This window comes from Pectinophora gossypiella, chromosome 4 (assembly GCF_024362695.1).
Source record: "Pectinophora gossypiella chromosome 4, ilPecGoss1.1, whole genome shotgun sequence".
NCBI lineage: Eukaryota > Metazoa > Arthropoda > Insecta > Lepidoptera > Gelechiidae > Pectinophora > Pectinophora gossypiella.
The window spans coordinates 16,247,557-16,263,620 of record NC_065407.1 but is presented as its reverse complement, the minus strand read 5'-3'; positions in this window follow the sequence as shown (position 1 = coordinate 16,263,620).

Sequence of the window (16,064 nt, the reverse complement as noted above, 5' to 3'; positions counted from 1 at the left end):
TCATGGATCATGGAGCATCACAAACATATGCATCGTTTATCTTTGTTTTTGGGTATAGAAAGAAAGAAAGAAACATTTATTTATTGGTATAAGTGATGACCCTTGTTATTACACCCAGGCAGAACACATCTTCCACCGATTATTATTCTGATCCAAATAAAGAGGAGCGATATAGGTAGCAATATAATTTTATACCATATATGATCCAAATATCACGTGCTCAGCGGTAAAGGAAAACATCGTGAGGAAATCCACCTTCCAATGCATTTTCGGAGGTATGTGAATGTGACCTAACCCGTATTGGGCTGGTTTCCCTTCGCGGGTTGAAAGGCAGTCGCTTCTGTAAAAACCGGACAATTATTTTTATATGTACCCGAGCAATACAAAAGTTGATGCAGTGCTACAGGAAAACGGATAGAGGAATATTGTTATAAAACCGATAAATAGTAATATTTTGGTGTATTATTTTCGCAAACTAACAAAAATTTAGGGTCCGAATACGAGAAGTACCATATTTCAGACCCTCAATTTTGATCAATTCTACATTTGTAGTGGTGCAGATTACAGTGTATTTGCTGAGCGTGTAGTGGTGTCAATGTTAGTGTGTGTGCGTGATAGTTTTTTTTTCTCTAAAGGCTTTGACTACTTGACAAGTGTAATAGAATGTCAGTGACAATTTATAAAGAGATTTTGTATGAATAAATAAAAAACTAAAAATATTACAATCTGAGAAAAGGAATATTGGAAAAATATTTTTGTTTTAACGCATATTTTTTAAACATTTTTAAATAATGGGTAAGTACCGTGTTTTAAAAGAGGACATATATTATAATAAAAAATCAATACATAAAATGACATGGCTGTATGGGCATAGTTCCCTTTGCCTTACCCTTCGGGGAAAACCAAATCAAAAAGAAAGTTGTTGCATTTGCCGGCCTAAATAGTAGTCATTTATAATTAATTGTTTTTTCATCCAACATACAGATTTATTTATATTCTCTTTGCCGCGGACTTTTTGGTGGGAACGGGAACGGGAAGGTTGCTTTCTTCATTGAATAATCTAAATAATAAATACGAAATGGTGTTTTGTGGTTAATGATCACATTAAGTTAGTCGGAAAACATTCCCGATAGTATTATTAAATCGGAATATTCAATAAACAAAGTGTACCTATCTATTTTCGCTTTGCGCCAACAAGCCGCTTACTTCGTTTGGGGTTTGGAGTAAGAGTCTGTGTGGGGGCTTAGGTTTCATCATTTCATTAATCATCATCAAGAAAAAAAAACACAAGACATGGCTGTATGGGCATAGTTCCCTTTGCCTTGCCCTTTGGGAAAAATAATAAGATAAATTTTGAAATTCTTATGTATAATAAACAAACATCACAGACATCATGACAGATCTAAAACTAACGAAAATCTTTTTTCTTTTTTCTATTTGACTTATTTATGAATTTTAATCAAGAAAACGTGATAATAAGTTCGACAGCAACCAGTTCAGGTCCCCGAAACAGCCCATTTCAGGCCGCGTATATATGGAAATACTACTTCAACACGTCCCAGCCTCGTCATTTTTAACGTCCTCGTTAAAAAAAACGTCCTAACCTGAACTAATTAACCTAACAATAAACACCACGCGTAAATATAAGTCCAGAAATGCGCTGCAAGTCGTCTGGACTGGGCGCGAAAACAACATAAAATTCGATTAGCTGCTAAGTGTCCCGCATGCTATCACCAGCTGTCACTGACATACGTATGAAGTCCTGCGGATTTTATTGGAACTAAATGACAAGTCATAATAATTATATGCGGATACTGCGACATCAGCGCCGTGCTTGCGGGACGTCCTGAAGCGCTATTACATCTTTCAAACGCGATGCGTCAAAGTTTGAACCGACGCAATTTAGGAAAAATGTACCTTATTATTACTGTACTGTGATCGTTATTTGTAAAATCATACAATACATATACACAATTCTTTATACACAATATAATTATTATGACATATTGTGGACTTTCCGGTAGACCTACAAAAATGGAACAATTCAACCATACGTTGTTTTGTTACATCTCAATGGGCTCAGGCAGCGTTTTCGCCGAAAGCTCCAAGTCGGCTATATTTGTAACGATAATTATGTTTGATATTCATCATCATTTTTGAACCATTTTATAAAAAAAAAATACTTGTATAAATTATATACCCTAAAGCACGCCCATGAATCACTCTACTCATTGGTGAAAACCGTATGAAAATCGGTTCAGTAGTTTTTTAGTTAGCCGCATGTTCACTGATGCGATTAATGCCTGTTAGAATTTTACAAAATAAAAAATACGGAAATTACGGAAGGTACTTTAGTGCAAAGTACATTATTGTATAATTATAATATTACTGGTAAAAGTGATACTTTTTGAAAATTCCGTAACAAATAAACGGGTTCGCCAAATTCAATTGTAAAAAAAAATACAAAAAGTAAAAACAATTAAAACATGCAGTTGGGTTTGAACCGTGAACCTTAAGAATGGCGGCTACTGCTTTACCAAATGCGCCATTTAGAAGTTAGAAGTAGACTTCAAATTATGCATCTCTTTTAATAGCTAACCTAGTTCGCATGTGTGTGTGACAGCTTCGTGTTTGTACACAAATTGAAATGACACCAACTTTTGATGCAATGTTTTAATATGATATCTGCAGTAAATACTTCAAAATTGTAGCTTAACTTAAAGATAATGTATGTAAGATTTCGCCACCTAACGTTTCACTGGGTCAGAACTCAACACTAAACGAATAAATGGAAAAAAATACGAAAAATGCAGAAGTAACGCCATCTGCTGACGCAGCGTTACCTAGCTGACTGACACGCATCACCTTAAGTAATTATCACGGTAATTCTATACAAGGTAGGTATCTTTTACGGGGAAAGGAAACTGGGAAAGTCTGGGAGATTGGCTGGTATAAATCTGTATCCAAACTGCAATTAAAATTTCGTAGCTAGATAAAGTTTCGGTTGTAAATAGTCCTAAAACATTAACTTATCCACTTTGAATTTGTTTTCGCTCGGGATTATATCGAAGCGCCTGTCTGACACCTAAAGGCAATTTGTCCCTTCACAACTTTGATTTTCAATAAAAATATTGATCAGTGTTGAAGTATAAGTTGTTGGCAATTGTTCTAGAATGATATTTTATTTTTTAACAGTCTCCGTGGTCTAGTGGTTAGAACGTTAGGCTCACGATCTGGAGGTCCGGATTCGATTCCCGATGGGGACATTGTCGAAATCACTTTGTGAGACTGTCCTTTATTGCTTGGGCTTGAATCACCTGATTGTCCGAAAAAGTAAGATGATTCACTGCTTCAGAAGGCACGTTAAGCTGTTGGTCCCGGCTATAAGCCGTAAAAACACCTCCACTAACCCGCATTGGAGGAGCGTGGTGGAGTATGCATGCCCCCTCCGGTTGATTGAGGGGAGGTCTGTGCCGAGCAGTGGGATGTATGTAGGCTATTTATGTTATGTTATGTAATTTATATTAAAGATATTACGTTGAGGTTACGGCATACTTAAAAAAAATATTTTGTAATAATAAGTAACCGTTAGAATGTCTATTTTACGTTTTTCTTTTTCTAAATTAAAGCTTCTATGCTGTTCTGGGAGCAAATAAAAAACATAGAACACGTTCAGCTGCTTGTCTTCCCGGGCATGTCGTAAAAACCGACAGAGGTTTGGCGGCGAGGATGTGCTGCCGCCAAAGGATGTTTTCGGGGTACCGAACTGAGCATAGTACCCCGCTAGTTGGTAGTGTGACTAGGTATCGACGATCCAACAGTATTGTGTTGGAAGTTGTATATATACGTCTTGCCGTGAAAACTTCGATACCGCGTTTCAGGACTGCTTGAAGACTGCATTATTGAATGTGGCGCCATCTGTTGCATGTGAGCGGAACTAGGTGGCCAACTAGTTGGGTCCGCTACATCACTCCCCCCCTCAGACCGGAGGTCGATTTAAGTGCTTCAGTGCTCTTCAGGAATGCCGTGTTGCCTGTACTCCCAGTGAGTCGGGAAGAGGTGAGTACGGCGTGGGTTGTGCTCCTGTCCACGGTGAGTCGGGATGCCGCGGTAAGTCGGGATTGTGGAGCCGGCGACTGGCGTGAGGCGAGAAGGCGGCCTGCCACGTGGAGCGCGTGCTCGACAGCGTGGTGTGGCAGTGGACCTCGTGTGCTGTGTCGCTGCTGCGTGCGGAGTGCCAGATCCAGGCAGCTTGGGCAGCTGGTCATGGAACTGTAGATGCTCCGAAGTCCTGGTGTGGAGTGTCAGATGTCCAGGCAGCGTCGTAGGCGGCTGGCAGGTGGACGTGCTGATGATGCTCCGACTGAAGGCTGATGATGAACGCCTGTTGAGGGTTGATGCGGGGTGATTGATGCTGGTGGCGGATGATGCAGGTGCGATGCAGTTGACTCCGACTCCCAGAAGGTGTAGGCAGGAAGTGTTCTGTCGAGGGTCACCAGTTTGGCGGCGAGGATGTGCTGCCGCCAAAGGATGTTTTCGGGGTACCGAACTGAGCATAGTACCCCGCTAGCCACAAGTTGGTAGTGTGACTAGGGATCGACGATCCAACAGTATTGTGTTGGAAGTTGTATATATACGTCTTGCCGTGAAAACTTCGATACCGCGTTTCAGGACTGCTTGAAGACTGCATTATTGAATGTGGCGCCATCTGTTGCATGTGAGCGGAACTAGGTGGCCAACTAGTTGGGTCCGCTACAGAGGGATTGCGTCCTCTAACATGATGGACTAATGTTATGGGCGATAGGCTGATCCCTTATCACCATAAGGTTCATCATATCCATCTTAGGACTTCGTATCAACAGTGGCTGCAAGTTGTCTTTGATTTCTTGTGGCTCTGCCCACCCCATTTGGGATTACGGGCGTGAGTTTATGTATGTATGTATGTCTTTTTCTAAATTAAAAAATAAACAGAATATTGTCTACTAAGTTTAAGGCTTCAATCACAGACGCAATTTACTCGCCATTTGTCTTTTAATCACCAAGTTAATTAAAAGAATCACGATGAAGACGCTTTGACTCGTCAGGGGAAGAGAAATCTTTCCCTATACAGGATGTTAGTGACATCGTATCGAATATTACTGAGCTTATTACCTGTCAGAAAATTCATGGGAATTTTAGTGTTATATTTTTAATTATTGTCAATTCCATACTTTTGTGACGGCAAATTCCAAAATCATGTTCTGAATCATCCCTCAAAGTGTTCGTTACGATGTCACTAGCACTGTGCAAGATAGCATAACTTTTTTATAGAAATTTACTTTTTATTTATTTATTTATAGACTACTCTGGGCACCATCCCACTTGCGTCAGACTACTGCGGGCGGAAGGCAAGAGGGAAACCACTGCTCTATTTTTCCGTAAAAAAGTAGCATGGAGAATGCTGCACCGACAAGAGCGTGGCTCTTAAATTGATGATGATGATTTATTTGGGATAATAACAGCACCTTAAACATAAAAAAGTTACATTAATGTTGTACTTCTGAGGCCAATTACAGTCACCCACTATTGTAAAGTTGATAATAGACGTAAGCAGAAAAACTCCTTATAAAAATTATAGGTAGACAGACTTAATGTAATTTAAATTTAATTTTATGGCTACCTCTTTTTTTTTTCGGTTGATTGAGGGGAGGCCTGTGCTCAGCAGTGAGACGTATATAGGCTGTTTGTGTTATGCTAGTTATGTATTTTTGATAATGACTTTGTCTTCCCGCTTCTTGAAAAATTTATTGTTCGTTTGCACGAGAACCGGTTTATTATTGGTAGGTCGCCAATAAACACCCTGTATAAACAGGACTTTCTGTCAGTTGCTATTGTAGGGCTGGGGGGTTAAAAAGGGTACATATAACCAATTTATCTAAAAAGCAATACTTATTGCAAATAATACAATTTCACATTTGCGCATAAGATATAACTCAGTGCGCAATTTTAAGAAACGTCAAATAGCAATATCGCTTTTTTAGAGGAATTGATGTAATGTGACATTTTTACCCCATTTTCGAGATGTTGTAGGTACATATTCTAATTAATGGCCTCTGTGGTCCAGTTGTTGAGCATTGGGCTCACGATCCGGAGGTCTAGGGATCGAATCCCGGTTAAGACGTATGACAAAAATCAATTTGTGAGCCTTGGTTTGGTTAGGCACAGGCTGATAACCCGATTGTACGAAAGTCAGATAATCCGTGTTTCCGGTGGCACGGTAAGCCGTTGGTCCCGGTTACTACTTACTGATGTAAGCACGTAGTTGCGACATGAGGCCTTTCATGTCAGGGGCCTTTGGCGGCTCAATAATAACCCTGACACCAGGTTTGATGATGGTCATTGATCCCCTCTTACAACCCACACGAGAGCAGAGGATATTTATAATTACTCTTGTAAACATGCTTAAATACAAGTACAACCTTTGTGACGTATGAGTAACAGTTTATTTTTCGTCAATAAAAAGCTCGGTGAATTGAAAATTGTACCTAATAAAGATATACAGGGCGTTAGTGGCGTAACGAATACTGAGGGGAATGATTCAGACCATGATTCTGAGTTAATATCAAGTGGAATTTTCCGTCGCAAAATTCAGGTTTTGATAATATTTATTATGCGTATTATCAGTTGGCATATTATGCGTGATTATCAGTTGCTCGGTGAGGGAAACATCGTGAGGAAACCCACATTCCCGAGAAATGCATTTTCGGTAGTATACGGCCTAACCTGTATTGGGCTGGTTTTCCCTTCGCAAGTTGGAAGGTCAGACTTCAGGTTGGGTAAGCGGATCCTGTGGAAAACGGGATAATGCTAGGGAGATGATGATATTTTGTGTAAATTGAAATCGGTGAGGTGTGGGTACTTAGTTCATCTTGCGATAGATGTACCTCTGACTACCCCAATTGGGATATAGTCGTGAGCTTATATGAAGAACTGTGTTGTGTCCTTTAACATGATGGACTAATGTTATGGGCGATAGGCTGATCCCTTATCACCATAAGGTTCATCATATCCAGCTTACGACATCGTATCAACAGTGGCTGCAAGTCGTCTTTGATTACTTGTGGCTCTGCCCACCCCATTAGGGATTACGGGCGTGAGTTTATGTATGTATGTATGTTATATGAAGAACTCTTTGAGCGGTAGGAAAAGCATTAAGTACCACCGGTCTATTGCACGGTCGAATAGTCCAGCTTTGTCCGTTGAGTGACTGCGGACAGAGTTCTCATTTGTTCAATTGACTAAAGCTTTTCCTCCAACAAACATCCTGCCAACTATTTGTTGTTTTCCTCATACTGATTGCTTTTACATTTCTTTGTTGGACGTAATAAGGGATAAGTTGCTTCTATGGGAGCTAACAAAAACTGTTGGCAACATCCAACAAAATTATTATTTTTTACTTTTTAATTCATAAAAATGGCAATACCTTCTTTTTTTCTTCTACGATCAACTGTGTACCTAATAACGCAAATTGTGTGTGCTTAATTTTATCTAATAAAACTACGTGGTCAACTCTAAAGTCGCTGTATTCTTTAACATCTTCTACACCAGGCAGAGCACAAGAACATCTGTGTGCGACATGGTCCTTCGAGCCGGATATGAACCAGCGACCTATGGATATTAAGTGGCTTATTTTTTATATTCCTAAGGGGTCAAGTCCTTAGTTTTGTTTGTGTAAAGGCGCTTTATATGGTGTTCAGTAGAATCGCCGGTCACTCGTATTTTGTCGTCGTATTTTAAGTTGAAATTGTGCTCAATAATTGCTGGCAACCTGGTGCGCCCTAGTTGAACAGGGAAGTACTTAGTTTTGTTGTGAAATGAAATAAAAAACTGAAATAAGTTGCAGCTTCGTTCGCGACTTTATTTGGAAGGGGAGAATGAATGGTACGAAAGTACATAGAATATATAGTTGGCACAGATTATAAAATTGTGTGTCGTGTTGTGTGTCGTTGTATTGTTGTTGTTGGCTATCAGAAGAGATTTTAAACGCGGTAAGAACCCGTTATTATGTCTTTTAACTATGATAATAACCGCGTAAACTTAAAACAATGTATCAGAAGAGAATGGCTTTCCAACGTATTTAAGCAATAAAATAACATTTAGGTGACCGGCGATTCTAACGTCAGGATGGCCGGTCACTTGTGTGTTTATGGCTATAGAGGCCAAGAGATGATAATATTTAAGAGCCAACAATTGCTTCCCATTTAGTGCCCACAAACTTATAACATGGGCAGCCTATAAGTGTTCAGGAAAATTGCCAAAGTCGCCAAATATTAGTTTTCCAAAAATATTAGTACTCAATTGGCTTGACCATTATAGACGGCGATACGGCTCCATCATCATACGTTGCTCTAACAGAAAGATCGGTGAGGTAAGGGTACTTAGTTCATCTTGCGAAGGATGCATCGCTGACTACCCCAACACGGGATAGGGATTCTCTTAAAATGCATAAATGGTTTTGTCATAATTTTAATTATCATAATCCTTTTTGCATAACGTTTTTAAGCATAATAGTACTTTCCCATAATAACATCTAAGAATACTGGTTTGTTAGGTATAACTTATTTTTGGACTAATATTTGTTGGTATAAATTTGATTCGCATATAAATAGGTATCCATAATTCATTTTTAGCATAATAGTGTTTTGTCATAATTTTTACAAGGCATAACAGTAGGTTAGGGTGTTTATCTTACATACAAAAAGTATAATAATGAATGATGACCAACAGCATGAAATAGAGTCAAAAAATATAAAAAGTCACAATCATGAACCAAATGCAGCCTAGGAAAAAATAAGTTTCGGAAATGTTCAAAGTTGTGCCAAAGCTTTTCTCATTCGGAGTATAGTTTTTATGCTTGTAATAATTATGCTTATATATCATTATTGCCATTAATTATTATGCTTATAGTAGTTATGAGTTTCAAATTTATGCTTAAAAAGTTATGACAAATTAATACTATGCGTAACTAATAATAGGACAAGTAACATTATGCCATGGTAAATTATTACATAAACTTTTATGCGTTAAAATAGAGAACCCACGGGATATGGTCGTGAACTTGTTAGGCAAGACGCGTCGGGTCATCATCGTTATGTCCCTAGCGTTATCCCGTTTTTCTCAAGGTCCGCTTACCTAACCTGAAGATTATTGCGAGGTCCAGTTTTTAATAGAAGCAACTGCAATCTAACCTTCTAACCCGCGAAAGAAAAACCAGCTTGATAATGTCATCCAGCCGATTTCGGCTACGGGGACTGCTTCAACACCGACGTTCATGTGCTCGCATGTGGCTTATATAGCCTATCTTATTGGAGATCCTCGCACATAGCGGGCATGTGAGCACACCATTTAAATATATAAGTATAATTGATCGCCGCAGGCGGTCGGGCTTTCCATTCATCGCGCTTGGCGCCCAGGGGGGTTTGAAAAGGCTACATCAAAGAAATTCATCTAAGAAAGCAAATATTCCAATTTGACATTTGCACATATAAAAGTAAGTGCGCAATGCAAACAAATGTCAAATAGCAATATTGCTTTCTTGATGAATTGCTTCGATGTGGCTTTTTAACCCACCAGCTCTAAGCGCCGTCAATGTTCAAAGTCAGGAGGTTAAGTTACATACCTCCGAAACGCTTTGGTACCTAATCAAGAAGTCCACTTCTCGATACAAATCGCTTCATTACTTGAGGCGTTATTTTTTATGACGTCATCAAGTGACGTCATCGGTAGGAATTAGGGCCCGTACTTCCTTTTGTATTGGTTCTCCGGTACTTCACATTTATTGCCTATAAGCTTCTCTTCCTTGCGAATCGAAGCCTATAAGCTTTCCGCCCGCGACGCGGTCTGTGTAGTCTCCGGATATTGATTTTCTTATTTGGTGATCAGGTGATTACTGGGACTGTTCCTATTAATGTTCTTCCGAGCTCTAAACCCTTCTAAACCACAGAATTCGGCTTGAACTCATGTTTGGATCGTAGATAGACTTGGTTTTTTAACGGCCGCTGTGGTCCAATGGTTGAGCGATGGGCTCACGTTCCGGAGGTCCCGGGTTCGAATCCCAGTGGGGAGATATCACAAAAATCACTTTGTGATCCCTAGTTCGGTTAGGACATTACTGGCTGATCAAGGCTGGTCACTTAATTGTCCAAAAAGTAAGATGATCCGTGCTTCGGAAGGCACGTTAATGAATTATGCCTATGAAAATAAACACCTATTCTTTGCTATCCGAAAGATTTCCTGGCTACATTACTCAAAAACAATGTAGTTGGCGTTGTAAAGATTTTCCTTCATTTACCTAACTTAAATTGTCAATAGCTTATTTAGATCAATACCTACTATATTCTTATCCGCCGCAAAGTAAAGGGACGGACAAAAGACAGGTATAATATTTATGGAACATACGTCAATTAAAAAAAACCCTCCCAAAATTTTATATTAGCCAATAACCCGACAGAATAAAGTTGACAGCACACGTCAGACACGTTAAATATCAGCGGGATGCCGATTTTATTCGCCCGGATTACTCATTCATTTTTCAATACAGTTGTTAATCATCCGTTTTTCGCTTACCTTACTATGACCATTACAATTTATATTCTGTTTAATCTAAATGCAAACTTAAATTCAAGACCAATAAAAAACAAAGTCTATTGCGGTAATAAAACCCAGTACTTATTTAACTGGAAACTCTCAATACATTTGAAAAGACCAATCGTTTACTTACAAGGGTTCAATGAGTGACACATTGTTAGGTGCCTTTATTACTTTGACCAATTTAAGTAGAGCTATTCTACGCCTGTTCGTAAGTGAAAAGCAATTGACCTGTAAATGAGCTTGGTACTGGATTGGCTCAACGATAATATTATGTAATATAATATATACAAACAGCCTATATACGTCCCGCAGCTAGGCACAAGCCTCCCCTAAATCAACCGGAGGGGTTATGGAGCATACTCCACCACGCTGCTCCGCTGCGGGTTGGTGGAGGTATTTTGGCTGGTAGCCCGGGACAAACGCTTAGCGTGCCTTCAGAAGCACATCACGTAATAAAAAATAGTTAACTATTATCTCTGAACAGAATGCGAGTCAGTAGCAATGGAATCCTGGTTGCAATTGCTAATAGGTGTGACAGCGCTCTGATATTGGACCTCATAAAGCGTGTCAAATCCCCTCTAGTTTTAAGGTACTAACATAAGTTAAGTGAATTGTACTAACAAATAAATGGATCTGTGTTGTCTTTAATAAATAAATAAATTATTATTATTATTAAGATAAATCTCGACTGCGCCATCTATATAATTTTCGAGGAACGTAACCTGAAAAGGCAATTTTGATTATAAAACATTTACTTCAATGTGGCCATTTTAGATCCACAAATCTTTGAGCTGACTTTCCCTGCCTATCCACAGTCAATTCAATATTGCTATAACTCTATGGGAGAACTCCAGTGATAGTGTGCCATTCAATAGTGGATGTCGATCGTAAAAGGGAGAGGCGGCGACAGATTTGGTGCACCATGTTCTATAGTCCCAAGGATATAAAAGGTTAATTGACTGGAATAGCTACGCTTTTTCTACCTACCTCTTCTTCTATCATGTGGGCTGTGAGGTGGATTACCATCCTCATCAACCCTGTTGTCAGAGTTATTACTGAGAACATAATAACATATTAGTACTTACAGTATTTTTTTTTATTAAGTACCTTCTTTTTTTTCGACGTGACTTATTGTAGATTTGCCGCAGATGGCATTAACTACTTGGCCGGACAAATGGGGAGCGCTGAAGGCTCACTCGGTATATTAAGTACCATTATGCAGGGGAACTACGAAATTCTCTACATCTGTGTAACCCCGTCCGAGTTCACATGTAACATTAACAATGCATCTGCCCACACGCCCATCAACACGACTACCTAACTACCATCATACTGCTACCATTTCTACCATTTATACCATTATTGCTACGAATCGCCATTGATCCAAATCCGATTGTTTATGGTTGAAATGTGTAGATAGGTACATAGCCAGCTTAACCTTATTTATCCGGACACTTCATACAAACAACCTCGTTTTACACAGATACTACACATTGACATTATCTACACGCGCAACTGTGTGTGTGACGTCTGAGAGGGCTGCCAATTATAATACCTAATTTAACCGTCATTTACTAACTTAGGTAGGTAGTACTACTTACGAAAGATGTTTATTTTAATAATAATTTAATATTTATTTATCTATTTAGCACACAAATCACAAACAGGAAATTTAGTACAATATAGGTTTACAATATATAAATAGATAGGTTGTACATTTGACTCAAAAATTCAATGAATGCGTTGCATTCACATATTTTTTACACGAAACACTTAGTTTTGATAAACAATCCACATTAAAAATAAATATTTATAGGCGCCACGCAAACAGCGCGGACAATTGCCTACTGTCGGCGCTGCAGTAGCTCCGGCGTGGGGTTATTGTTTGTTGTATTGTTGTAGATGTTTAGCAGATAGGATTACTTCAATGAAACCTTCGTCTTGAGGGGGATTGTTTATTGTCTTGATAATGGTTACATTTTTGTGTTGTGCGCGTACGCGATAGTTGGTCGTTACGTGCGTGACGCGGAGATAGATCGTAGCGTAGAGAGCGAATTGAAAGAAGACCGAGACCGGGACCGGAACGTCATCGGTGTTGCCGTTTTTCAATATTATCAAATATTCCAATCAGACGAAAGAACATCGCCGCCAAATTTCAAAATTCGAACACATAAACTAAATTGATAAAAAATTAAACACAATGGATTCAAATCTAAAGTATGTTCCATAGGGGGTGAGGTAAACATAGCTCAGACGCTGCTTGGGGGGGGGGGGGGGGGGTAGAGTTTCCGTTCTATAGATATGTAGTATTATTCCTTATTCTATGATTTTACGCCCGGTTAATGGCAATAGGCTCGCATGGGACTTAATTAAAGATAGCTGGCAATGAGTGGGAGTAAAATTATAACATAAAATAACAAATACTTTATTGCACAAACAGGAAAAAAACAAAATACAAAACAAAAGAGAAATAGAATGAGTACAATAGGCGACCTTATTGCTAAGTAGCAGTCTCTTCCAGGCATGCTTCAAGTACCTATACATCTTATATTCTTGTCGTTTATGTTGTGTTTCTTATTTATTATATTATTTCATTTTATTTTTATTTGTTTATAAAGTACAGCCATATCACAATACATTAAAACATTTTTACATTTAGAAGGTTACGGTGATTTTATTTTATTTTTGTGGCTTGCAGCTAACTAAGCTTAGCTTTTAAGTTATATAACCCTTCAGGATTGTGATGAGAAGCTGGTAGGAAATATTTTGGTGTGTTTGTGTGCTAACAGTGCGCAGAGCCACAAAATCACGGACGGACTATCCCATACTCAGCTACTGTCAATATTTACCAGTATTATGGGCCCAAAGCCATCGTAATGTAATTTTAGTATCGCATTTAAGTGGAGAATATTATGAGTGTGATATTTAAGAAGTTTGGGAGTATTTCGTGAAACGTAATGTGTTTTTAACTAGGTTCTAAATATAGCACGCTTATAATAAATGTGTTTGACGCGTGGAGAGACGTTGATGTGGAGTTTATTTTGGTGCTGTGTTTTTCTTTCCATGTTCCGTCTTACGTAACGGACTAGTTAAGCAATATTGGAGGTAGGTAAGTACAGTCATGAGCAATATAATTTACCCACTTTAGGACTCTGTCGCACTAACATATTTGGCATTTAGTGAGACTTACAGTTCAATTTGTCAAAAATTTTAATGTGACATGGTACCAAAGTGTATACATACTAATGCACGTGACCGTACATGGAACTGTATAGCGCCTATTACCGAGCGAAATCAAAAATGACCAACTCAGTATTAACGTATAATAAAACGTAAAAGATCACAAAATTATAAAAAAACCTTACTTTACACCCCCGTTGCTATGGGCCATATATAAAACAATACCTAGGCAACGGGTGTTGCCAGATCTGACGGCATCAGCGCCTTATCCAAGAATCTGAATCAAAATCAGGATCATTTATTCAACGTAATTATCATAGATAAACTTGGAGGTCAATTTAACATTTTTAAATCTACGCCATTTCGCAAGGTGATATGGCTGAGGAGAAGAAATGACAAACTGCAACAGCAACACATATTTTAAATCAATGCAGGTATACATACAAGCTACATACATAAATACAAGTTACATACATACAAGTTGAAAACGATTACGAAAAACGCCAGTGACAATGATGAAAATATATCGGATAGACGTCAAATCAAATCCAATCAAATATATATACGTATACATACATGCAGAACTCAATTTCAACATAATTTAGACAAAACATATGTGTCCTTATGTCGATCCCGCATATTTTATCACCGTTACTGTCGTTTTTTCCCAACTAGGCACCTTAAGGTCTGTTGTCTTTTTGTACCGGGAGAAAGTCCTTAGCGCTCCCCACTTGTCTGGCCAAGTAGTTAATGCTATCAACGGCAAATATATAAGTCACGTCAAAAAATTTCAATATCATTTGCAATTTGGCTTATCCCCTGCAGGGCTAATATGCGCAACCTGATAAAAATATCGATCGATTCAATAAATTTTGTCGAAATCGATAAGTTTCTTTCTTCCCTAACATGCGTGCCACGTCATTTTGTTCGTATTTTGACAGAACGACATGACTTATTTAGGTTCCCATGTTAGTCAAATAGTCTTGTATTTATTATTCTACAGTCTCTGCTTACCTCAGTGGGGAATAGGCGTGAATTCATAAAAAAAAAAACAAAAAAATATTTATTTTTCAAAATTACCTTACAAAGTTAGCGCTTTTTGCACGTCAAAAATTAAATTACATATTATGTAACTAGCTGTAAAACTACTACCACATCAGAATCTATAACGCTGAGGGAAAGACGTGGCCAGAAAACCTCCCAGCACAGGGCCCTAGTCCTACTGTTTCATGTTTTCCTTTCTATTTTTAAATCCTGTTTGTATTATTTCTGTACTTGCCGACTTTCTGTACTTATGTATAAATAAAGTACAGGTAGACGTCGATTACCTTGCAAATCGACACGGCGTGAAGAGCGAAAAAACTGCAAAAATCTTCCAATAAAATTCCAGTCGGGAGGATATGAGATTAACGTGATCCTATTGAAGCTTGAAGCAGGCTCCAATTCTCTCTTTGATTCACACTTCCGTGATAAAGAGAAAGTACTTGATAATGCCTCGTTCTAATCTGAAATAAATGGATGCACTGCAAGAAAACAGTGGAATGTTTAAAGCCAGAAACTTGTCTCGGATGTTATATTATGTTCGTCATCACTAATTTAAGAGCGACGCTCTTGTCGGTACAGCATTCTCCATGCTTCTTTTTAGGGAAAAATAGGCCAGTTGTTTCCCTCATGCCTTCCTCCCCGCAGTACTCTGTCTGACGCGAGTAGGATGGCGCCCAGAATAGTCTATTTCAAAGCCGTGCTGGGAACTCTGTTTTCCCTTCGCGGGTTGGAAGGTCAGACAGGCAGTCGCTTCTGTAAAAACCGGACCTGTCAAATCGTCAGGTTAGGTAAGCGGACCCTGTGATAAACGGGAGAATGCTAGGTAGATGACTAGGAACTCTGTCCTCCGCCTCTGAATAGTACTGACAGTTACTGCTGCGCTTTGTTAGGTTCCAGATTACAAGTCCCTGTGACTTGCTCCTCCGTCCTACATTGCCGTAAAGGTGGCTCCCATCTATTATGTTACACCACCAAAACTATAAATTCCACCCTTCAATCAACGGGGTATATAGCCTATTCTACCACTCTGCTTCACTGCGGGTTTTGTACGGCTAATAGCCGGGACAAACGGTTTAATGTGCCTTCCAAAACCCGGAATAATCAAATAAAAATAATAATTAACTATTACAAAAATGAATTGTAATAATGAATGGAGCTCGGTGGCGCAACGGTAAACGCGCTCGGTCTGCGATTGTTGAAGTTAAGCAACT